Genomic DNA, 26,189 nt, shown 5'->3' on the forward strand with positions numbered 1-26,189 from the left:
TGGCATCATGACCAATGGTTACTTTGAGAAAACAAGTTTTCTAAAAGTTGTCTTTTTGTAAATACCATGTTGAGAACCATGTCTGCAACAACCCATGGGATTGTCTTTATTTCTCTCTGCTCTCAGCACCAGGAGTAGTCATGCTTCAGTTAACAGGTTTTTGTTTTATCTTATAGACATGTTGAAATACATAATTTCCCATTTTTTCCCTGCCCTTTCTATTACAAAACACAGGGCAACACCCCAGATAGAGCAGTAGATATTTTCTATATATTTTGTATATATATCTTCATACTGGGCTCATCCAACTGTACCTTTTGCCTTAACTTCTTCCTTTATTTCAATTTCACTTTTCCTCTGTGCCTTTCTGTAAGCCACCCTAAAACATTTTTGGAGGAAATACAGTGAAGAAACAGGAAAGAAAGATGGGGAGGACTGAAATAAGAAGGAAGAAAACAAACAAGGAAAGGAAAGCATGAGATATTTTAATAAGTAAGTGGTCTGTGCCTATTAGAATTATATTTCTGGCAGAGGGGCAATGACAAAATTTTGATTTTAACAGATCAAGTATTAGGAGATAGATGTTCGAGAAAGGCGTAGGAGAAATGTTTGTGGAATGCAGGGTCATCGTCTTGCAAGAGATTGCCAACAAGGCTATTCATCTTTCCTAAGGGAGTGAATAGTGAATCTAAAACCAGAGCTTGAACCTTTCAGTACTTAACTGTTGAGAGAGTTCTGCATTAACAAAAGCAAATTCTAGTATTGTAGTCTGTTGTGGTACCACAGATTGTGAGTACTCCAGGCTTTTCTTCAACCTCCAGCAGGTTTTGAGGACAGGGACTTAGGGTGTTGTAACTGTCTTCAGGGCCTTTTGCTATTCTTAAAACCTGCCAAGGTTCTGATGCTCTAAAAGAGGGGGGGGGAACAGCACATAAGCAAGCAAATAAAAGATACTCGATCAAAAAATCTGTTTAAAGACAGTTCATACAGCAGCCCCAGGGTATTTCAAATATTTATAATTCTCTACATATTTAATCTTTAAGAGTTCTTGAGATGCTATGTTTGGAATGTGATCCTAACATCCATGGCTCAGTGCTGGTACTATCAAAGTCATTGAAGACATAGAGAAGATGAGAGATGAAGGAAATATATGAAAGAGACAAAATAATCAAAACTCCTAAAGCAGCCCACATGACTAGATTCATAGAATGACAGAATTGAAAGGGACCTTAGAAATCCCATCTCTTTGTTTCACAAAGAACACTACACCAATGGGGAGGTTTTCCAGTATGTCCATGCTACTCAGAACTGGGTATCTCTAGATCAAACCTTGGTGCTTTCATATGAGATGAAACAAACAGTGGCTTGCCAAAATCACAGAATATTAACTTGACTGACATGGGACGATCTTGACATAGGTTGGACTGGCACATACCTTTATATTTCAATAGGGAAGATACTAGCTATAGAAGTTAATAAATCCAGCTATCAACCAGTACATATTTATTATGGGTTTATCTTGGTGTCACAGTAGAAGGAACAAGGAGAAAGGTAGGAGAAGCCCTTGATAAGGATACCATCCCTGGATTTCAGAGAGCTTCTATTTTAATTGGGAAGACAAGGAGAATTCACAGAAATATGTACCAAATGATTCATGATTGTCCAACAATGTGTAAGTCATGTGGGTTATGATGTAATGACACTCAGGCCCACGCTGCAGTATGTCTTGTCCAACCCTGATTCACTGAAGATAAATCTCCTCTAAAAATTTCTATAGGTGATCATCTAGAATCCGCTTAATTTGCTGAATGACAACTCATGTTTTCCAAGTGCAGCCCATTCCATTTTAGAACATTCCAAATTGTAAAAAAAATCTCTGTTATATTGATCCCAGACATTCTTTCATTTCCTGTGTATACAATCACAGAGGAGAACTTTTTTCTCCATCTATGTAGCAGTCCTTTAGGTATTTTAAGATACTTATCATGGCTTTTTTTTTCCCTCTTGTGAATTCCTTCAATCATTCTCCATACAACATGGATCCAGGTTCCTCCACTACTTGAGTGCTCCTCAGAACCTAACCCAAACTCCAGGTGTGGCCTCATTGGCTCAGAAAGGAGTGGGATGATTACATTTTGTTCTGAAACGTTGTTTCTATTTCTGTTCTTGTTGCATAAGACTGCATTAGTATTTTGGCAACTACATCACATAGTTGACCCATACTGAGCTCAAAGTCAATTAAAACCCTTGTGTCTTTTTCACATATGTTATTGATAAATCCCTTCCCCCAATTATTCATGTGTGTAGTTGTTGGCAGTTTTTATTTTTAAATTTACATTTGTGCCTGTTACATTTCATCATGCTATGTTCAGTCCATTATTGCCGCTTTTGGAATTTTTTCTTGATTCCTTTTTAATTCTCCTTCCTGGCTCTGTGTCATGTGCAGGTTGATTTAGGCATATGTGCTCTCATCTAAGTTAAGGAAAAAAAAAAAACAAAACACCTGTTGCTTAGGGGTAGGCCAATGTCATGACTAAAGAGTGGTGTTCTTGCAAGGTAAATCCCATCCATTAGTTATCAGTCTTTGGGTCATGTCATAGTAAAGGCATTCTTGGACATGAGCATCTTGGACATGAGCATTCTTGGACAGCAGTGATCAGAAAGAAGTTCCTTGGAATGTCAATAGTAGTGGAACCAAGCAGAGCTATGTCATGGACATGATTTATCTATTTACTTAAGAGAGGGTCTTCCAGTGGTAATTTATAATAAGGGTCAGTTTAGCTTAATTAATATTTGAGCCCATATTTTTTATAACTTTGAATACTCAGCTAGTTTGGGCTGCTATAACAAGTACCATGGGCTCAGTGGCTTACAAACAATAGAAATTTACTTCTCATAGTTCTAGAGGCTAGCAGTCTGAGATCAGGGTGCTAGCATGATCAAGTCCTGGTGAGAATCCTCTTTGGTTTGCAGATTGTTGACTCCTCGTTGTATCATCATAAGGCAGAAAGAGAGACAGCAGGCTCTCTGGCCTTTCTTAAAAAGGGCATTTATCCCATTTATGAGGGCTCTACCCTCATGACCTCCCAGAGGTCCCACCTCCAAATAACATCACACTGAAGGCTAGGTTTCAACATATGAACTTTGGGAGGACACAAACTTTCCGTCCACAACAGATGACTAATAAAACCCAGATATATTACACTTTGTTCAGCATAGCTCTGATCTACAATCCAGTAATTCTATTAAAGGCGGATAGAGGGTGGTATGATAGTGAATTTACCTCACTTATTTTTTAATGGAACTTGCAGCCTAAAACAAACCCCTTAATCTCTCTAAACTTTAATTTTCCCATCTGATAGGTGGGCCTAAAATTATATACTTTGCAGTGAAGATAAAAATTTCAAATAACAGCCACCTGGCCCATCATAGTCACTCAGCTAATGCTAGCTCTTATAAAGAAAAACTGGCAAAAAAAAAAAAAAGTAAAATTGAAATGGAGAAGTCAAAGATCATTATAATGTCAAAGCTGAAAGACCAGAATAATGGATGAAAAATTATATAGGGAATGTGTTTTCAAAAGCGCCTTCCTATAGCCAAATTATCATCAGCCATTGATGTATAAACAATAAGCTTCTCGAAATGATATTTACCTGGCCCCCATTGGCCTCCCTTTGGACAACACTTCATTAACCGTAATTGTATGTTACTTGTGTCAACCAGGAAGAGGCTATAAAGCAATGAAAACTATTTATTTGGGGTCTTCGGGATTATGATTCTGGAAGGACAGAGTTCACCTAAACTGAAAGCATGCTCTTGAACTGCCATCCGAGCGCAGGCTTCTCAAGGCAAAACCCACAAGCTTACATAACTTGTTTTGAAAGAAGTATGCTTAGTGCTGACAGCATTCAACTATCTAATACCCAATTGTCTATGTAGCTAACAGATGTTACATCATCTCTGTTTCAGTCCAAAGTAGGATATGTCCCAGAAGGTGGTCAAGGTACAATTGACAAAAGTCAAGAATTCATGGCATTTGAAAAACTGAAACAGGAGACGTGGATTGGCCTTGCTTCCTCAATATCTTCCCAGATCCTCTTTTGAATGACTCTCTTAGCAATGCTTGCTTCCCTTTGGAATCTTTTCTCATACTTATGTGTACGTAAAAGAGGAATCCATAGATTTCTTTAAGAATATTCTCAATTTGGTGGACTCTGAGAAACAAACAGGGTTTTAGAGGGGAGGGGGGAGGGGGGATTGGTTAGCCAGGTGATGGGTATTAAGGAGGGCACGTACTGCATGGAGCACTGGGTGTTATATGAAAACAATGGATCGTAGGTCACCACATCAAAAACTAATGATGTATTGTATGGTGACTAACATAACAATAAAATTTAAAAAAATAAATTAATAAATAAATAAATGTGAGAAAAATGTGGGAAAAAAAAGAGAATATTCTCAATTTGGGACACCTGAGTGGCTCCATCAGTTGGGCATCCGAATCTTGATATCAGCTCAGGTCATGATCTTGCGGTCATGAGATCGAGCCCCAAGTCAGGTTCCATGCTAGGGGTGGAGCCTGCTTGATATTCTCTCCTTCTTCCCCTCCTTAAAAAAAGAATATTTTGAATTTGAGCTCTCCATTCATCTGCACTAACCTTCATGCCTTCAATTCAAATCAGGGAGGCCTGACTGCATTTAAAGAACCCCATGTTCTTTTCCTTTATTTTGTACACAAGAGGCAGGGAGGGTGTTCAGTAGCCCCTGGTGGTCCCAGGGAGGAAAGGACAAGGTGACAAGGTGAAGGGGTCTTAGGTGGTCCTCCAATAATAATTTTTTATCAGCTCTTTTAGTATCCTGAGATCTGAGTGATCAAAGATGAGGTCTGTATGGCCAGTGTCCCTTGCTACCTTCCTAATGATTAATAATCTGATGCAGATTAATATTTTAAAAGTGTACCTGGGAATAATTCGTGAGATGAGATGGTGTTCATTTCCTTCCTGCCACACCCCTAGACATGCCATATGGAGCTCTGTTGTGTGGATGAAGGAAAAAAGAAAGCGCACCCTGCTATAATAAGGTCGAGTTGGTGCCCAAGCATTGGCATTTTTCCTGCCACAATGATTTCATTGGGCATTTTTCTGTCTTGGGCAGGAGCAAGGCTACACCCTTACCATTCAGGCTCCGCCCTTTCTTCATCATCACCCACGCTCTATTGGTTTAAAACGAAATTAAGAAATACTACACCAATAGCTCCAGGATTGCATTTTAAGCACTTGGCACTCTTTATGCCGCTGCTGAAATGTTCATGCTAATGTGTTCACAAAATCGCATACATTAGTGCAGATTTCCTGTCCCTTTAAAGTCTTGTGGTCTGCGCAGTCGCCGTGATGCCTGGCTCGCCGGCCTGGAGGAGGAGAGGTCCCTAAGTATGCTGCTGCCTGCCTGCCCCAGCACCCTTCATGCATCCTGGAGTCATGATTTGCCAGGTGGGAGTTGCTGGCCCTTAAGCTCATCCAAGAGTGTGGATTGTAGGGCAACACAGATGGCAGGAAGGGCAGCATTCACTCAGAATTACGTCTGAAAGTAATGGGCTTGGGTTTGGGGAGCGGGGGGTAGTGAAAGCAGCAGGGGATAGTTTGAATCTTCTCCTAGAAGGATCTGGCTGTCTCCTCTTTGTGGTGATTGGGGAATCACTGCTCTGACAAATGTGGCACAGCATGGGGACCAAGATGGGGTCACGGCTCTGCCTTCTTTCAGCTGGTTCCCTGTGCCATCCCTGTAAGCAACAGCCACCGAAGAGAAAACCCATTAGCAGGCTTCCCTTGGAGTGCTGGGGGCAGCGGTGGCCCCATTATCCCAATTTCTCATTCGCTCCATGCCAACGCTGAGTGAGGCAGCCAAATGGAGCTGCCCACTTCGCTGTACCCACTCATTTGACTTATTAGTAAGATGGTAATTATGTTGGGGAGGAATGCAGGGCAATGAGGGGAAGGTGAGAGAAGCAATTTGTCGGTGATGGGATGACAGCCCAGGCACCTCCAAATCCGTGCCTAGGAGAGAGAGAGATGAGAGGAGAAGAAAGATAGACAATCTGAAATCACGAGAGAACATCATGTGTACCTTTCTAGAAACTTGCTTATAGGGGACGGCCTCTATAATCAGGCCATCCTCCCACATGTCCTTATGAAACAGCTACCCACACCACAGCCCAAAGGGGCCCCATTTAATAAGGAAAGTGCATTGCTTATGGGTGTTCTTTGTAGACAGTTATAGCTTCCTATTCCTTTTAACTAGCTTAGTGGTGTCTCCCTCTAGAGAGTTAAAGCTCAGTTTGTGCTAAATTTAGACAAGCTAATATGAAGTCTTGCCCAGCAGCTGGGCCAGATAAGCAAAATGAGAAGCATCCTTTATGCATTCATTCACCAAGTATTTGTTGAGGACCTACTATGTACTGGATACTGTTCTAGATACTGAGGACACAGCGATGAATCAGATAGACCCCTCTCATTCTTGATATTCCTATACAGCTTACATTTTGTGTGTGGGGGGGAGGCAGAACATATATGAGCAAATAAATAAATAATTTTAGATAGTACAAAATGTGATCGTGACTCAGGATGAGGGTATTTTAGATTGTGTGATGAGTGAGTGGCTCTGTGAGTAAGAAGATTTTTGCTAAGATCTGGGGGGGTGGGGTGGGAATAGAATGACTGACAAAAGGCAGAGGGACGTACAAGACCCTAAGGTAGAAATGAAGTGGTCATTTTGAGTGACAGGAACAAGACAAGAGGGGTTGGATGCAGTGCTAGCAGAAAATGTGGTCAGAGATGATGTAGGAGGGGCAGGCAGGGGATGCAATCACCAGCCATGATGAGTTGTTTAAATTTCATTCTAAGAAAATGGAAATTACTCAAGAGCTTTCATCAAAAGGTTGAGATGATCAAGGTCATAGTTTTGAAACATCTTTCTCATGCTGAATGGAGAATCAGTTAGATGGAGGCAAGAGAGAAAGTAGGGAAACCTGGGGGCCATTCTGCCAGACAATAGATATAAAAAGGCCATGGTTCTCAGGGATGCCTGGGTGGCTCAGTCGGTTAAGTGTCTGACTCTTGGCTCAGCTCAGGTTGTGATTTCAGGGTCATGTGATTGAGCCCTGCGTTGGGCTTCATGCTCAGCGTGGAGTCTAAGTTTCGCTCTCCTTCCCCCCCCAACTCTCTCTCTCTCTCTCAAATAAATAAATATTAAAAAAAAAAGGCTATCTCTCGAAGGAAACAAGTGGATTTTAAAGCAGGAAGTGTCATGGCCCCTAAGAAAAGAGGTTCTGGAAAGAGCAGCTATTGTGTGCACCTATGTCACATTGGCCACTGGCCAGACACTCTGACAATGCTATTTCACTCATCACCTATTACACGGCTGAGGACCCCCATTTTACAGATAGAAACTCAGAGACTTCAAGTGACTTGCCCACTGTCCCACCTGAAACAGAATTTGAACCTGGGAGTCACATCTGAAGTCCAAGTTGTCCCCACTACACCACGCCACCTTGTAACTTGGAGAGATGATCATCGCCCAGCGCCAGGATGGGACTCCAGTGTTAGTGACTGCTCTGTGCCCAAAACCTAGAACGGTGCCTGGCAAATAGCACACACTCAGAACAATGGCTAAGTGAATGGCAATAAAGGTGAATGCCAATAAATGCTGAAGGCTTTGCTGGGTATTTAATCAGACTGCCCTGACTCTTGTGCGGGCAGTAAAGGTTGGTCCTGCAAACCAGGTTGTGTCTGATGTGGAGGTTAAGTAGTACCAGGTAGCCAGGAGGAGGGATACAGAGACGGGAGAGTAGGGAGGGCTGGTATGATCAGAGAAATGACTTGCCTTGGTTCACATCAGAGAGTAAATCAGTGGTGAGTGGTCTCAAAACTCTTATCTCCTTACTCTCTGTCCAGTGAGTCTGCATGGGTACTGGGAAGGAATCAGAAGACCTAAGTATAAATCCCAGAGGTGATTATCAGTGTCCTCACCTAACAGAATGCTATCATCCATCCCTTGGTTGTGTAGTAAGGACTAGATGACATAATGAATTGTGAAATGCCTAAAAACAAGAACTTGCCAAATATAAATTCCAATGAATAATATCAGTTAACTATCAGTTTTATTAGTGATACTTTCTGATTGGATACTTTTAAATTTGAATATTAGGGGCGCCTGGGTGGCTCAGTTGGTTAAGCGACTGCCTTCGGCTCAGGTCATGATCCTGGAGTCCCTGGATCGAGTCCCGCATTGGGCTCCCTGCTCGGCAGGGAGCCTGCTTCTCCCTCTGGCCCTCCCCCCTCTCATGTGCTCTCTGTCTCTCTCATTCTCTCTGTCTCAAATAAATAAATAAAATCTTTAAAAAAAAAAAAGAAAAAAAATAGAATCCCTTAATCTAAAAAAAAAAAATTGAATATTAGTATGTTATTCATGCAGAAATATTAGAAATTACTCAGATTCCTTAATCTGTTAAGTATATATGTATCACTGAGAAATAGATTTTGGGCAGTTTCTTTGAGAAATCTGCTATTCATCAATCCACAGAAATTCATGCATGCTCTTATTAATTCAACCAATATTTTTTAGACTCTAAAAATACAAGATAATTGACATTTTGGCCAACTCCTAGGGACACAGAGAACAACACTAAGGATTCCAAGGGGCACATATCCACAGGACTCTTCTATATTTTGAAGTATAATGTGAAAGAGGAAAAAAATATGTGGGTGGCAAGAGAGGATAGTCAAAAGTCATCCAGAAATATGGAAAATTTTCATCTGCTGGTGGTCAATTTTTTAGCTTATAATGATCACTGACCAAAGTCTAAGGGTCAGTACCTTATTTTGTGATTTCCAGATAGTTCTCAGGATGTCAGAGAGAAAATGGTCAGGTGGCCCTGGTAAGGATGAATGCTGGTACCTGGCTCAAAGTGACCTTGTTACTTTTTTATGTATGTGACTGTCTCCTCAATTTGTCTATATGGTCTGTAGTAAAGGGACCAGATATTCCTCATATGTTGATTCCTAACTATTGTTATGACAGTTAAATCTTTGCTGACACGGCCTAAATGTCAAGGAGGGATGCCTTCTTATACCTGAGAATCTAGGGAGGTTGGCTCGAAATATTGTTTATGGATCTTGTGGAAGTTCAAATCCCAACCATTCCATGATTTTTTTTTTTTTTAATTTCTGGAAGGCTCATATTGGATCCTACTTGCTCTCTTACCTGTGACCTTTTCAATACATGATATTGCTTCAGGAGAAACGCCATGCCTTTTCTAACTTTCCCAAATTAAGGTCTAGGTCACCATAAAAATACACAAGACTGCAGAAGACTTTGTTAAGGAGCTGAAGGGCAAGTTTGGAGAGGAGTAGGGGACATGGATCATAGGTCCCCATGACGAAGCGAGCAAAACAATGCACATGACACAGATTTTTCCTCTGAGAATCCTCTCCATTCTGGCTGACACTTGGAGCGCCTCTCTTGACCCTTTGTTCTTAAAGTTCCTTATCCTACCATCCACTGACCCTTCCACCTCTTTCTCTCCATTCTCTACTCTTCCCCACCCTTGCCAGGGTGATAAATACACTTAATTCTCTGTAACTTACTTAAAGAAGCTTTGTCTGATTCTCTGAGGCCCTTGCAGCAGTTTGTATATGAAGTGTTTAATCAAGATACTGTTCCAACCAAAGACAGTTTATTGTCCTAGCAGGAATCCAGGCATTGGCTGTTAAAGTCTTTGTCAGACTTCAGTCAAATTGAGCTTTTATAGGAGTTGCTCCAACCACTGTCTCTATCTGCATATCTTCCATTTCTGCCTCTCTATGTTCCAGCCAGAATGAATTCTTTGTAACCAGAGCTCACTGATACTTTTATATCTTGGCAATGTTCTAGTTTCAAAGCTTGGGAAGGTCAACATCCATTTTGCGTGGATAAATCCTACTTAATATTTAAATTGGCTTAAAAAGAGGCTCCTTCAAGAAGATGTCTCTCTCACTGGGTAATGCCACTCTTCTCCCAAAACTGTGGGTACTCCAGTCATACCTCTGTTAACTTTGACACTTGGCCTTAGCATTCATATTTCAATAGTCTGCTCACCAGCTTCTCACTCTGGTTTCTGATCACCTGAGGACAAAGGCACTTTCACCTCTGTACCCCCATCTCCCCACATCGCACATGGTTCATAAAATACATGATGGAGTGACTGCCAAATGGATGAGAGCAAAAGTGAGTGAAGGAATGAACCAAGGAATGATGTGGTTAAGACTATCCCTATCACTGTCTCTGTTATAACAATGCCTCTGTTTTGAAAAGTAGTAAAAACACCACAAATGTAACATTGTCTTGTTTTTCTTTTCTATTTTTTTTAAATTGCCACAGCTTTGACAGCAACTGGATCATTTGGTTGCAAACACTATGATGTGTTTTGGCCCTTGAATCCTATACATTATGGCATATGAAAAAAAGTCATAATTTCAAGATGATAATTTGAATGCAAACAGATGGTATTTCAGTGATGGCGCACATAGATTCTTGCATCTTGCAGGTCATGCTCCCCACCATCCCCCTTGGGAAAATACTGCATTTGCCATATTTCTTTCCCCACCTCCCTATCCCCACCCCTCCAGCCATATGTTTTGTAATGAGGGCACTTAAAATATCATAGAATTGGCCTATCCTCATGATATTTAAAATGTGAGATGTGACAATATCTTAACTTCAAACACATGGTTACACAGGAAAAGAAAAAAAGCAATGGAAGGAGTTCACACCATGTTATTTTGATGGAGGTCGGCAAAGAGGGAGGGGGCTTCATGTTAGGGATTTCAGAAAAGGAAAAAAACTTGCTGCTCTGGCATAATGCGTGAAAGATGGTGTTTGACGAACATGCGATCGATGTTTTTGCGAAACAGACCATCATCGGTTGGAAAATATACATTTTAATTTATAGAAGCAAAGATCTGAGCCACCTAGAGATTTTGACTGTCTGTTCTCTAGTCTGGAGAGCGGGAGAGAGAAAGGTCACCCATCTGGTTTCCTGGGTATGATGATTCTGCTTTGCTGGGATCATCTGCCTCCGGGTCTGCCACAGGGGGAGCTTGGCTGGGCTTAGCTGTGTTGGCAGCAGGTGAAATATCAGATAGAAAGATGATAAATAATAAATGGGCCCATTTTTCATATTTGGATGGAGGGAAATGTTAATAGAATTAGGAAAATTCTGGCTCCCTTGTTCCAAGCAGCTAGACTTTGATTATTTCAAGATTGACCATGCAGTCTCCAAAGGCCCTGGCTGGTATTTCCCTCTGCCAGAAGGGGAAGAAGAGCTGATCATGGTGGGGGATCTGCATGCCTCAGTTCCTTTTAGAGGTTCGGCATTTATAGGTTCAACTGGCTTTTGAATTCTCTCTTGTCCTTAGGATGAGCTTGGTAGATGTGAGAGTTGCCCTCTTTCCACACTTCCTGCTTCAGGAAGAAAAAAAAAAATTATCCTACTGATATTTATCATACAGGGGTATGAGAGCCCCCAGAGGGGCATAGGGATCTGCAGTGAGTATTCAAAGCCATTGAGTTAGCATGGCACATCTTCCAGTAGTAGAAATTTTACTCCAATAATAGAAAAGAACACATCACTTTTATATCAGAGTAAACACAGATGTGAAACAGAAGACAAAAATTCACAATTCTAGAAATAAAGCATAAACATAAAAGTTAAAACATAAAACATAAACTTTAGGGCCGCCTGGGTGGCTCAGTGGTTAAGTGGCTGCCTTCGGCTCAGTTTGTGATCCCAGGGTCCTGGGATGGAGCCCCACATGGGGTTCCCTGCTCAGCGGGGAGTCTGCTCCCCCACCCCTCCCCCACTTTGCGCCCACACTCTCTCTCAAATAAATAAATAAAATCTTAAAAAAAAAAACACATAAAACATAAACTTTAAAGAAGGGCCCAGGCTTCCCACAAGCCTCTTTGTCTACACCTCCAGATCCCTAGGGATCTCTTCTCAGTCTCCTTTGCCATTAGGTCCACATGGAGGATTGTGGTGAAAAGATGTATGAGAGGCACACTCCTACAATATCAGTGGCTGATCTAGCAGCATAAGAAAAGCAAATCGCTCTTCACTTTTCATCTCATTGTTTCCCCTTTACATATCTGTAGGACAAATATCAGGGCATGCTCCCTGTCTTCAAGGAACTGACCCTTACTGGGAACTGGAGCTTTGTAGTAGGAAGTGTGGAAACAGAGGACTATCTCTTGGACACCTTACTTACTAACTAGTGGTTTGAAGAACCAGTGCTGGTTACTGAGCTCGGAGGAATGAGTTCCTTTGGTGGCAAAGGACATATTCAGTTATGTATGTCACCATTGGTCATAATCACTAATTGCAAATGTGGAGGCTGGAAAAAAATAGGTCTAGACACCTATTTTGTAACTCAGCTAATGTTCTTCAGCTGAATATTAATTGAGAAAGAATTATTTTGGAAGGATGATCACTAAGATATCAGGCTCAGGACCTCCCTGCAGAAATTCTGCTCCTGTTCTTCTCTCCTCTGCAAGCTCAGTTTTCTTTACCTCCTTATTTCTGGTAATAGTAACCCAACCAACCCAATTATCCAGGCTTGAAACGTGATCTTTAATTACCTTGTGTCTCCCATACACGTTTCCTCTGTTCCAATCCCACAGCTCATCTTCTGTTTTTGTTCACTAGATTCTAGGTTTGGTCTCTTCGAATTCTCTTTGCATCCATCTTCCACACTGATGTCAGAATGATTTTTCTTAATTACCACTTAATTTCTTAATTATCAATCTGATCTTCATAATTTTCTGATCATAAGTGGCTCCTCATTGCCTACCAAAGAAAATGTAGACTCTTCGGTTGTGCCACAATGGACACAATCTCTGTAATGTGTCTCCCTCTCCTTACCGCCCCCATCTCTCAGAGCAGAGAGTGCCAACTTCCATCCACTGAAATGCTAGCTCTATTTTGCCACACACCTTTTCCACTGAGTCTTCCTGGAGTGCCCTCTTGCACTGGTTCTATTTAGCAGCATTCTGGAAGCCTTCAAAGAAGTCTTTCCTGTTAATCCCAGCCCATAATGTCCTGGTCTCCTTTGGAAGTTTATAATGCTATCAGAGTAACCCCATACACTGTTGAGTTAGAAACATTGGTCAGCAACTTTATCTCCCCAACTAGATTGAAAACTCTAGCAAGGCAGGGAGCTTCAGTCTGGAAAGACCCCAGTGCTGAAGTAGAGTGCTTTGAATATAGTAGATGGTTAATAAATATTTGTTCAGTGGGTGACTGGATTTCCTACGTAAGACAATATAACATAAACTTTTTAGATTTTTATTACTATTCCAAGCAACATGATATTACTTACAGAATGAATTGTTTGCTTTTTAAATGCTGCCCGAAAGAGAGATTAATTGCTCTGTGGGAGATTAACCTGCATAGCAGAGAGGTGAGGCTTCAGACACAGAGTGAGAAACTAGTTTAAACTCCTAAATTAAAAATTCTGAAAAAGAAATGCTGCTTTCTTGAGCAGGCATGCCTATGTGCAGCCAAGTTTAAGCTCAGTTCACATCCGAGATATCTGTCAGAAACAATATTGTTTTCACCACGACTGTTGCCGAGGCCAGTGCTGGTGTCTTTCTCCAAGTTGGAGTGAACTCTGGTTTCCATGGGGCCATCAGATCGAGTTATCTGGGAAAATAACCTGGCAGGTCGAGAGGGCTTGGTTTTCTTGTATAGCAACTAGCGTTAGGGAAAGGCACTTAAAACCAAGTACAGGATGTCTCATTTCCAGTTTTCAAAGACAACAAAAGAGGTCTGGCCTGAGGTTAACTCACAGCTGATGGTACAACTAAATAAAAATGAATAGAAGCTATAATACATGACTGTCAGTTGAAGGCAGTTTTTTTTTTAGAAATTAACAAAAGTCCCTATTTACTCATATTCATTTTTACCTAATGTCCTATTTCTGTCCATCCGAAATAACACAAGAAACATCGGCATTTGTCCCTAAGCCCATCTTGACTGTGACAGTTCCTTAGACATCCCTCTGTTTCTGATGACCTTGACAATTTTGAGGATTCATGGTTAAATATTTTGTAGAATGTCTGTCTTTTGGGATGCAGCTGATGTTTTGTTAGACTGGGGTCATGTGTTTGGGGCAAGAGGGACCACGTACATCTATGTCAAGGCTACCTCCTATCCACATGTCTTATCACTGCTATGTTAACCTTGACCACCTGGCTGAGGTAGGATTAGGGACATTTCTCCACCATAAAGTTACTCTATTTTACCACTTTCTGTACTGTATTCATTCGAAAGGAAATCACTATGCACATTCCACACTTAGAGAATGAAGGAGGAGTTATAGTCCATCTCCTTGAAGGTGGAGTAGCCACCTGAATTATTTGAAATTCTTCTGCATGGGAGATTTGTATGTTCTCCATCATTTATTTAGTCATGTATCTATTTATCCAATCATTTATTTATATCACAATCAATTTATATCACATTTATATAGACTTGTGTATATTTATTTTGTATTTTGGGTTATCATCCAAAATTACTTTATTTTGTTGCTATTTCGTTGCTCAAATCCTTCCAACTTTGGACATCGGGAACTCCTTCCATTGCCTCCTATATACCTTTGACATCTTCCCATCATTTTGTGTATTTGTGTGTGTGTGTGTGTGTGTGTGTGTGTGTATATTAGAAATGCTTGCTTTCTGGTACTACAAGATTCTCCAGGCTCATCTTGACTATTTCTAGTCCCAATCTTTTTTTTTTTTAAGACTTTATTTATTTGAGAGAGAGAGAAAGAGAGAGAGAGAGAGAGTGAACATGAGCTAGGGAGAGGGGCAGAGGGAGAAGCAGACTTCACCCAGCAGGGAGCCTGATGCAGGACTTGATCCCAGGACCCTGGAATCATGACTTAAGATGAAGGCAGATGCTTCACCGACTGAGCCACCCAGGCAACCCTCCAGTCTCAGTCTTAAAATCAGCCATTTTCCAGGGGGCTCCAGTTCCTTTAATTGGAGAATGGCATTAGAAACCAAGATCAGGGTGCTAGGTGCTTGTTGCTATGAGGTTGTTACTGCTTCTAGGCCTTCTGGCTATTAAAGCAAGGAAATCTAAGTCTGCATACTCACCTATACACAGACATTTACATATATCTGTAAATATTTCGACATGTGACCATCTCTGTGAGCTAGATATGAGTTCATACAGATGTCTCCAACTATAACATATTCCCACATGGGTCATTCCAGCTTCCTCTCCTGGTTTATCTGTAACCTACCACTCTAATAGTGAGAAACATGCTTTGTACCATCTGCCATCTATCTTTTAAATTGATTAATGCCCGTATATATCTCTAATGCTTTTAGAATTCTTAACCCGTATTTCCATGAGAAATAGTTTTATCAATTAGAGTGAATTGCTATGGAGAGATCCTTTTGTTTTTAGTCCTACAGTTTCCACTCATTTCCAAAGTTACTTAGGTCAACATCTTTTCCTGAATTTTTCAGGGAGGTTGTTTCATATATGTGTAATAGTCATATTATGTTGTCACTTCCTGCTTTCCATGCTTGGATCCCCCAACCTCCTAAATGCCCTTTTATTTTTGCAGACATTAATATTCAGTCTTTGTGCTGCATCCCTTGCAACTACTGATCTATTTGCCATCATTGTGGCTTTAGCTTTTACACATGTCATATAATTGCAGTCATACAATATGTAACCTTTTCAGACTGGCTTCCTTCACTTAGTAACATACATTTAAAGTTCAACCTTGTTTTTGTTCGTCTGTTTGTTTCTGGTTTGAAAGCTCCTGCCTTCATATTATTAAAGAGTATTCCATTCTATGATTTACCACAATTTAACTATCCATTCACCTATTGAAGAACATTTTTTAAAGAGATTTGTTTACTTATTTGAGAGAGAAAGAGAGTGGGAGTATGTGAGTGGGGGGATGGGCAGAGGAAGAGGGAGAGAGAATCCCCAAGCAGACTCCCCCCAAAGCATGGAGCTCCATCCCAGGACCTGAGATCATGACCTGAGCTGTGAAATCAAAAGTTGGCTGCTCAACTGACTGAGCCACACAGGTGGCCCTGAAGGACATTTTGATTGCTTACAGCTTTTGGTCATTATGAATAAAACTCCCATAAACATTTGTGTGCAGGTGTTGTATGAATATGTTTTCAAATTAAATGAGCAAATACCCGGGTTCACAATTGCTGGATTGTATGGTAATACCAAGTCTTAGCTTTGTGAGAAACTGCCAAACTGTCTTCCAAAGTGACTGTATGTTTTGCATTCCAACAACAATGATTTAAGAGTTCCTGTTGCTCTGTATCCTCACCAGTAGTTGGTATTCTAATTGTTTGAATTATAGCCATCCTACTAGGTAGGAAGTGGCATCTCACTGTTTTTGCATTTCCTCAATGACAAACGATGTCGAGCAGTTTTTCATATGTTTATTTGCCATCTGTATATTTTCTCTTTTTTTTTTTGCCATCTATATTTTCTTTGCTAAGGTATCCAGATTTTTTTGCTCATTTTTTAATTGGAATGTTTGTTTTCTTATTACTGAGTTTTAGAAGGTTTTTTTGTATGTGTTGGATATAAGTCTTTTATCAGATATGTCTTTTGCAAATATTTTCTCCCAGCCTGTGTCTGTCTTCCCCCCCAGTTTTTATTGAGATATAATTGACATACACCATTGTGTAAGTTTAAGGTGTACAGCATAATATACTTACATACATTGTGAAATTATTGGTGTAGTGTTTAATTAGCATCCATCATCTCATATAGATACAATAAAGAAAAAACGCAAAAAAAGAAAAAATTTCCTTGTGTTGAGAGCTCTTAGGATTTACTCTTAATAACTTTTGCATATACCATAGCAGTCACCATGCTGTTGTCTGTTTGTTTCTGGTTTGAAAGCTCCTGCCTTCATATTATTATTATATTATATTATATCATATTATTATTCATATTATTATATTATTATATAGTCACCATTAACTATAGTCACCATGCTGTACGTTACCTCCCCAGTATTTACTTATCTTATAATTGGAAGTTTGTACCTTTGACCCCCTTCCTTCAATTTCCCCTCCCCCCAACACCCACCTCTAGAAACCACCAATCTGATCTCTTTCTATGAGTTGTTTTTTGTATGCGTGGTTTTTTTGTGTGTTTTGGTTTTGGTTTTGTTTGTTTAAGATTTTATATATAAGTGAGATCATACCATATTTGTCTTTCTCTGTCTGATTTATTTCACTTAGCCTAATACCTTAAAGATCCATCCAACATTTTTTGTCCCAAATGGCAGGATTGTCTTCTATTTGATGACTGAATAATAATTTATTGTAAATATATACCACAACTTCTTTATCCATTCTTCTGTCCATGGGCACTTAGATTGTTTCTATGTCTTGGAGATTGTAAAAGATTCTGCTATGAACATGAGAATGCAGGTATCTTTTCCACTTAGTGTTTTCATTTACTTTGGATATATTCCCAGAAGTGAGATTGCTGGAACACAAGGCACTTCTATTTTTAATTTTCTGAGGATCCTCCATACTGTTTTCCACAATGGCCATACCAATTCACAATCACACTGACAGGGCACATGATTCCCTCTTATTCACATCCTCACCAGCATTTATTAACCTCTTGTCTTTTCATAGAGGTGTGCCTGTCTTTTCCTTAACAGTGTCTTTCTCAGAGTAGCTTATAATATGAGTAAGGTCCACCTTATCAATGTATTCATGAGTCATGCTATTTGTCTCATTTTTGAAAACTTATCATGGAACTCAACATCACGTAGATTTTCTCCTATATTTTCTTTTTATAAATTTTTTACTAAAAAATTTATATTTTTGCATTTTACATTTTAGTCAATGATCCATTCTGAATTAATTTTTTATAAGTTGTAAGGTTTATATCTAGGTTCTGGGTTCCTTGTTTTGTTTTGTTTACATAACATCCACTAGTTCTAGCACCTGTTTTTGAAAAGATTTTGCATACCTGGGATAAATTCCACTTCATCATAGTGCATAGTCTTTCAGATGTTGTGGATTTGACTTGTTAATATTTTTTGAGGATATTTGTGTCTATGTTTATGAAAGATATATCTGCAGGGTTTTTTTTCCTCCTAATATCTTTATCTGGTTTTGATATTAAGGTAATGCTGCCCTAATAGAATGAGTTAGGAAATCTGTCTCTGGTTTTATTTGCTGGAAGAGATTGTAAAGGATTGGTATTTTTTTTTAAGATTTTATTTATTTATTTGACAGAGAGAGACATAGCAAGAGAGGGAACACAAGCAGGGGGAGTGGGAGAGGGAGAAGCAGGCTTCCTGCTGAGTGGGGAGCCCAATGTGGGGCTCGATTCCAGGACCCTGAGATCATGACCTGAGCCGAAGGCAGACACCTAACGACTGAGCCACCCAGGCGCCCCTCCATTAGAACCTTTAAAAATTTAATCAAAGTCATTTAAAATTCCTTGGCTGATAATTTTAATATTGTGTTATATCTGAGTCTTGTTCTGATGATTGATTTGTCTCCTCAGACTATGTTCTTTTAGGTGTGGCTTGTAATTTTTTTGTTAAAAGCTAGTCGTGTTGAATCAGGTAATAAGAAGTGAAATAAATAAGCCTTTAATGCGAGGGTTTTTGTTAACCTGGTTATAAGAAGGGTTGTGTTTAATATTTGTTATAGCTGTGGGTACCAAAGACTTCCAATTCCTATAATAGCTGTGTTTTTATTTCCTCCAGACTTTGGGTTCCCCTAAGTACTTCTCCTTAAAGTCTGTGTTTTGCCCTTGTTTCAGCTATAATCCGCTGCATTTATAATGTAGCCCTGTTGTGGTAGTGGTCAGTGTGGGTGGGTAGGGAGCATTGTACAGTCTTCCTGTTAAGTCACAGTCTTTTAGTGGACTTATGTCTCAGGGTTGTATTTTCCACAACTGACTTGCTTCAGTGGCATAGTTTTTTTTTGTTTGTTTGTTTTTCCTCTAGATCTCAAATTGCTTCCTTAGATGCAATGTTCTCAATCCATTTCCTTGAAACTCTGACTCCCTATTGAATATTTTTTCTCTTAGGTGAGACAGGAACCCTGAAGGGGACAGGAGTAGAAGGAATTACCTTCCTGGCATAAGTCTTTGGCAAAGACTTCCGCTGGAGAGTGGGATTTTGTTATTAAAAGTCTTTGAGTATATTTCACAATGTTTACTCTTCCCCTTTCCCTGCCCAACCAAGGAAAGGATATTTCTTAAAACCCCATACAAGAACTGGGTTGGGTACCTGGAGATAAAGCCCATGAATATATGGGAGCCCTCCCTTCAAGACAATGGTCTTCAGGAGTTTCTCACTCTCATGCTTATTCACATTCACCCTCCTGCAATTCATCAAATTTGCTACTTAAGTGTCTCTATCAGAGGTCCCCAAGACCACCGCAGGTTCAATAAGTTAATAGAAGTACTCACAAGACCCAGCAATCATCATACAGCTATGATTTATTATAGTCAAGTGATACAAAGGAAAATTATCAAAAGGAAAAGATGTATGGGTAAAGTCTGGAAGAAACCAGGCACAAGCTTCACAGAGTACTCTCCCAGACAAGGCACACAGGATGCTCTCAATTCCTATGCAATGAGTGTCACAATGCATATTAAACATTGCCTCTAAGGAAAGCTCATTAGAAAGTCTGTGCCAAAGGTTTTTATTGGGGTCACCCTCTGCCTAGCACATATCAAAGTTTAAGTCTCCCAGAAGGAAAACAGGTGTCAGCATAAACCACCTGGTTTATACCAACAGTCTAAGCACAGTGGGCACTATTGTCAGTTCTGGGAATGGTGAAAACCCTTTCAAAATGAAAGTTCCCAGACACCAGCCAAGGACCAACCCTGCAGGCAGGTCTTTTCAAGGCTAGCAATCTTGGGCCAGCTGTGTTAACTGTTCTGCACATTGTTCCTACCAGTTTGTGATTCCAATGGCTTCTGCTGCAAGCAAGCAGATTTCAGTGGCTCTATCTCTCTGGATTTGTCTGTCTCCCAAGATTTCAGGCTAGTAGTTTATCCTATAACCTCGGTTTTTGGAGACGTCTAAGAAAAGTCATTGCTTTTCAGTTTTTCCAGCTTTTTCTTGTTGGAAGTATGGGAATGACAGGTTCCAAGCCCTTTATATGTCAGAGCTGAAACTAGAAGTCCCAGGGAGCGATTTTCATATCATAAATTCTCCTTGAGAAATGTTCTTACAATAAATCTAGTGTTGTAGTTAACAACAGACAGGTCTTTCTCTTCTCCTTGGATGGGGGGGAAACTAAACAAAAAAGGAAAATACAGAAAAGAATGTCCAGAGGGTGTGTATGTGTGTGTGTGTGTGTGGTCAAATAGCAACGTCTGTCAATTCTTAAAGAATTCTCACTGTCTACATACTAAAACCCTCTGGGGGGATTTCTATAGGATACTTGTTTCAGCCCCATTCAAAACCAACTAAATAAAAATTTAGGGAGTGGGGCTCAGTCGTTGTTGTTTTTTTAATCCTCCCACATTTAAAAAAATGTAAAATCAGCTGAAAAACAACAGTTGATAGAAAAGAATCAGGGAAGCTAAGTCTTAATAAAGAAGGGAGGAAAACTTCTTATGAATGAAATCACTGGTCTAAGATTGATCTGTCTCTCCCAGCTCAGCTTAGGCTGGGAACTAGCAAGCCCTGTCAGTTCAGCAGAGGCTGGAGAGGGTCTGCTGGCAATATCTTTCCCACAAGGTCACCTTGTTCGATGCAGAAGGACAAATATCAAGCATGGGTCACAAATAATAGTGATGAGGGCGCCTGGGTGGCTCAGTTGGTTAAGTGACTGCCTTCGGCTCAGGTCATGATCCTGGAGTCCCGGGATCAAGTCCCACATCGGGCTCCCTGCTCAGAAGCAGGGAGTCTGCTTCTCCCTCTGACCCTCCTCCCTCTCATGCTCTCTGTCTCTCATTCTCTCTCTCGCAAATAAATAAAATCTTAAAAAAACAAAAAAAACAAATAATAGTGATGATATTCATCAAAGAAGAAATGATCGTCTGAGCTCATTAACCAGGAGAGCCAGAGGAAAGATGGTACCTGAGATGTAGCAACAACCAGCAGATGAAGAATGGGAATAAATAGCAGCAATCATGAGATGAGTTTAAATATATAGCAGATTTCTATAACTAACGCATACGGTGTGCGCAAATTATGTACAGGTGTATAGATAAGTGAAGTATATGGTCCAACCTTACTTTCAGGAGATAATCTTAAAGAAACAACATTTCATATACACATACAGGAATGCTCATGATAATTGCGGTCATTTGCACTATCGTGCCAAATTCCCATCCCTCTCAGCTTCCAGGTTTGTTTCCTGTTCTCTTGCAGTTTCTCTTAATACAGGTGGAGTGTACTGTGAACTTGCGTATGAGATTTGCTTTGAGCAATGTTTATAGGCAGACTTAACAGCAACAAGGGTTTGGGATGTGCTTGCCAAAACTGGAGCTTGCCTCTGCTATTGCTATGGAAATTGCATGCCCCCATAGGCCTGCTGGTTCAGAAAAGATGGTACTCATGTGGAGAAGATCCTGAATTGCAGAGCTGCCTTGGCCAACCAGCAGATGTATCAATATAAAGATTATTATTTTAAGCCACTGGGTTTTGTAGTGGCTTGTTATCCATCATTATTTTAACAACAGCTGACTAATACAACAGTGTAATCCACACTATAAAAAAATTCAGAAACAAATTGACTATTCCATAATAAGATTGTTTAAGTAAAACATGGTATATTCACACAGTGGATACGCTGCTACTAAAAATCATATTATTGAAGAATATGCATGGGCATGGAAAATGCTCAGAATATACTCACTAAGTGAATATATGGCTATAAAATACTGTGCATGATATGCTTTTGAGGGGTAGAAAATATCTGTAAATTTCTATCTGTATGTTTGTATACTTTTAAATTTTTACAAGAAAGATTAAAAAGATTAAGACCAAAATATTGAAAGTGGTTATTTCAGAATGTTGGAATAATAGGGTTTTTTTTTTCTACCTTTGTACTTTTCTGTTTTCTGAATTCTAGAATTGTAAATAAGGGAATAGGGGAGATTTATAATAACTCAATATTCCACACAGAAAGCTGTAGACTTCTCCCTCAGTATTTCAGATTTTGAGTTGGTTCCTCTGCATGCTAATGCTGATTAGGAACATCTGAGAGAGTGTCTGCACATCTCAGTGTTTGTAAAATCTAAATGAATGGACATTGGAACAAGAATGAACAGTTTATTGGTGTCAATAAGTGTTTTCATCAGCATGGTGTGTCATTTGTAATTTGTATCAACTCTTCTTTCTTAATTCAGGGTGGAACTTTGTGCAAAACAGAATTGTTGACACAATGGGCACTTAGTGTCTATTGGTGAGTGTGTGAAAGCATGTCTGAATGGCTGAGTCAACGCTGGAATGAATATCAGATGGGTCAGAGATTATTAAGCACAACAATGGTTCTCGTTCAATCGCACTTGTCTGCAAAGGGACCAGGTGGGAGGCTAGTCCAGCTGCAAGTGGAGTTGAATCCACATTCCAAAATATAAGGGATGGTTCTTACACGATGCACCACGTGAGTGTCACCATGATATTGCCCTGTTCATAAGCAATTAGCCCATCTTAGAAATATGTTAAGCCCTGTGTTGCAATAATGCATTAACGTGGGTAAATGACTTGAATAATACATTGGCACCAATCTCAAAATTTTTGTGCCACCAAATAACAAGTGTCTTCAGAGTAGTGGCTGCCTTCCTTAAAAAGCTGTATGAGCATGAACAGGTTTGGGGGAAAGATTTGGAACTGGGTGGATGTTATATGCCATAGAAAATAAACCAAATAACCCGAGAATTGACAACAAAAAAATCTCCCCATCTCCCTGGGGAGGGGGTGGGTTCCCTACATTCTTACCAGGAGTGATGTGAGTTTGAACTGCACTGTTAGTCTGACTCAGGACTTCAAGACAATCCCGATCTTATGAACTTCCCTTAGTAACTTCCCCTGCTGACAAGATACACAGCTTTATTGCAGTAGGGATCGTGTTAGTAAATAAAGCAGTGAAATGATTTTGTATGCATTCAAGTTCCAACCCAAAGGTCCACCCCTCCTTGCTGTGTGATTTGGGAAAGCTCCAGGCTTTCTGAGGTTACCTAGGTGCTGTGCTGGATGAGGTGAAGCTGGAGGAACTTAGTCGTGAGTGCCCCAGTGAATGAATGCACTCATCACTCTTGGCTTCAGTGAAGTCAGTTAATTTATGGGAGCTCTTCTCTGAGAATGCAAATAATAGTACCTAGTTACTGTGAAGATAAACAAGGTTAGTCATATAAAGTGCCTGGTATGGATGCCTGTTAACCTGTCAAACACTCCATAAATATCAGTGTCCTCCAGGCTTTGTTCTCCCTTAATCTTATCTTTCCCTGTCTTGACTTTCTGCCTCCCCAGTCTCTCCTTATTTCGTCCATGTCATGTATTAGGAGGTACAGACTCAAAACATGTCTGGTAAGGGAGGCTCACCTGTCAGGGGACAGGGACCCAGCTGCAGCACAGCAGGGGGAGTGGAACTTGAAGAATGGGTTCAATAGATGCTGAGGTGCTTCAGTGAACACATTTAACTTACATATAATTTCATTTTATTACCAGCTTCAGAAACATCCCATTCTTGTGGCCACAGCCCCTTAGGCAATATACCAGGATGCCTGGATTGGTCTAAATGGCAAGGTTTTAGGAGCATTTGTAGCTTCCAGATACCAATCCATGGGTCCTCTTATTTTAGAAAGGCAAAATTATGGAAAGATTTATACAAGAAGTCTTATCTAATATTAGAGTATCTTCTCCAGGTTTTTTTTTTCCCCTGGTTTGACTTTCCTATTATCTAAATGATTCAACCATTGCATAATTAATTAAGGAGTCCACACAAGGAACTTCTCTTGCTTTCTTTTCTGCATCTTATCTTCTCTAACATTCCATCAGCAATAACATCACCAATTACTGAATTGAAGAATACTCGGTGCCAATGCTGTGTGTTTTCTGTGTTTGAACATCTTCCCCATGACTCGTGGTATGCATTCAACATTTCAAACTACATAGATTTTTCCAGAAACATGGCATAATATCCTGTGGACAAGGAATGTGAAAGAATACACACACACACACACACACACGGAGACAAGCACTCTAAAGGAAAGGTGGTAGTTTCTACAGATTCCTGCCTAGAATCCACAGAAACAGGGAGGAAAAAAACAGATTGTAAAACTTCTTCTTAGCATTTCACTCCAATTCCATTAGACCTGTTATATAAACAAAGTATTTCCCCAGACACAATTATGAAGGAGATCCAGCTATCCCTGTTTGGATATGACAGCCAAACCTTCAAGAAGTTGAATATCTTTCCCACCAAAATTCATTAAAGACTCAGCAGACCTAGCCTCTATTTGGATAGAGGCAAACATCAGCCTTACAGCATGTGCACGCACACACACACACGCGCGCGTGCACAACTACAAATTCACTTGGGTGAAACTGTAATTTCTTATGAAACTGTGCCTACATGTCACTGATTCTATTAAGTCAGTCTCCAAATCAATTCATTTTGTTAAATAACAAGCCATGAAACTGACTGAACCTTTCCCTTTCCCACTGTTCTGTTGACTGTATACATAAACACACATACCTATAAACACAACCCTGTGTGGTCTCATGTATCACGAACAGGAAAAATGAAGAGAGACAGGCAAGAAAATTAAAAAGGAAATTGAAGACAACCCTGAGAAATGAGGAAGGAAAGGGACCAGAGTGGAATGACCATCAACAGAGGACACAGCATGGCGGGCATCCAGAATTGAGGGAGACCAGGAGGAGGACATGAGAGTAGGTCATGGGAAGGCTAACATTGTTGGAGTTCTTCTTAGAAGGCCAAGGACTGTTTTAAGCTTGTTACATGTATTTAACTCTCCCCCAGACTGATGAAGTAGGTGCTGTTATTATCCCATTTGTAAAAATGAGAAAACGGAGGTGCCAGTGGGTTCAGAAACTTCCCTGAGGTCATAGGATCGTAAGAGATGAAAGGGAGCTGTGATCCCAGGCAGCACAGTGTGTGGGCCCCAACCCCCACCTCTCCAGTGGCTGGGAAGGGACCCAAAGTAGACATGAGATGACAATGTGGGGCTATGAATGAGAGTGGCGTTTAATATAAAGCACCTGGTGGGTGCCTGTGACTTATTTCCCGTGTACTGAGAGGACTCAGGTAGTATATAGGTCGGGGGCGGGAGTGGAGGTATATGGGAAAGGAGACCACCATAAAATAAAGAAGGGGATGGGCGCCTGGGTGGCTCAGTTGGTTAAGCGACTGCCTTCGGCTCAGGTCATGATCCTGGAGTCCTAGGATCGAGTCCCACATCGGGCTCCCTGCTCGGCGGGGAGCCTGCTTCTCCCTCTGACCCTCCCCCCTCTCATGTGCTCTTTGTCTCTCTCATTCTCTCTGTCTCAAATAAATAAATAAAATCTTAAAAAAAAAATAAAAAATAAAATAAAATAAAGAAGGGGAATGGACAGGTCCGGAGAGAAGGAAGAAAAATAAATTAGTAATTCAAAGAACAAAAGCCTTGAGTTTCACTGAAAAGCAGCTAATTAGTCCCACATGGGCAGAGCCGGTCTCCCCCATGCCCATCCTCAGGCATGTCCACCAACTCCACAGGCAAGCCCCACACAAAAGTGTGGTGGGTCCATGCCGGGGGCTGATAATACCTGTGAAGAACTGAGCACAATATCTGGCAAAGGGTCAACCCTCCATAAATAGTACCCCTTTACTCAGTGTGATCAATACCTAGAACATACAGAGTCTCTGCGAGGAGTTAGGTAGTGCTGACAGAGACACAGGGCAGAACGCCTCAGGCTTTGGCATCAGGCAGTTCAGAGTTCGAGTCCCAAGCCCACCACTTACTATTCATTGAAACTTTGGCAAGTCTCCTTACCTTCTTCGTTACATTTCCCTTTTCTCGGAAATGTGTCTAGTAGATGTTGACACAGTACCTGTGACATCATGATGGCTCAACAACTCTTTAGTGGCTGAAGATGTCTTGT

Source organism: Mirounga angustirostris, unplaced genomic scaffold (genome assembly GCF_029215605.1).
Source record: "Mirounga angustirostris isolate CCGP_5_RB_7025 unplaced genomic scaffold, mMirAng1.0.hap1 SCAF_9, whole genome shotgun sequence".
Lineage (NCBI taxonomy): Eukaryota > Metazoa > Chordata > Mammalia > Carnivora > Phocidae > Mirounga > Mirounga angustirostris.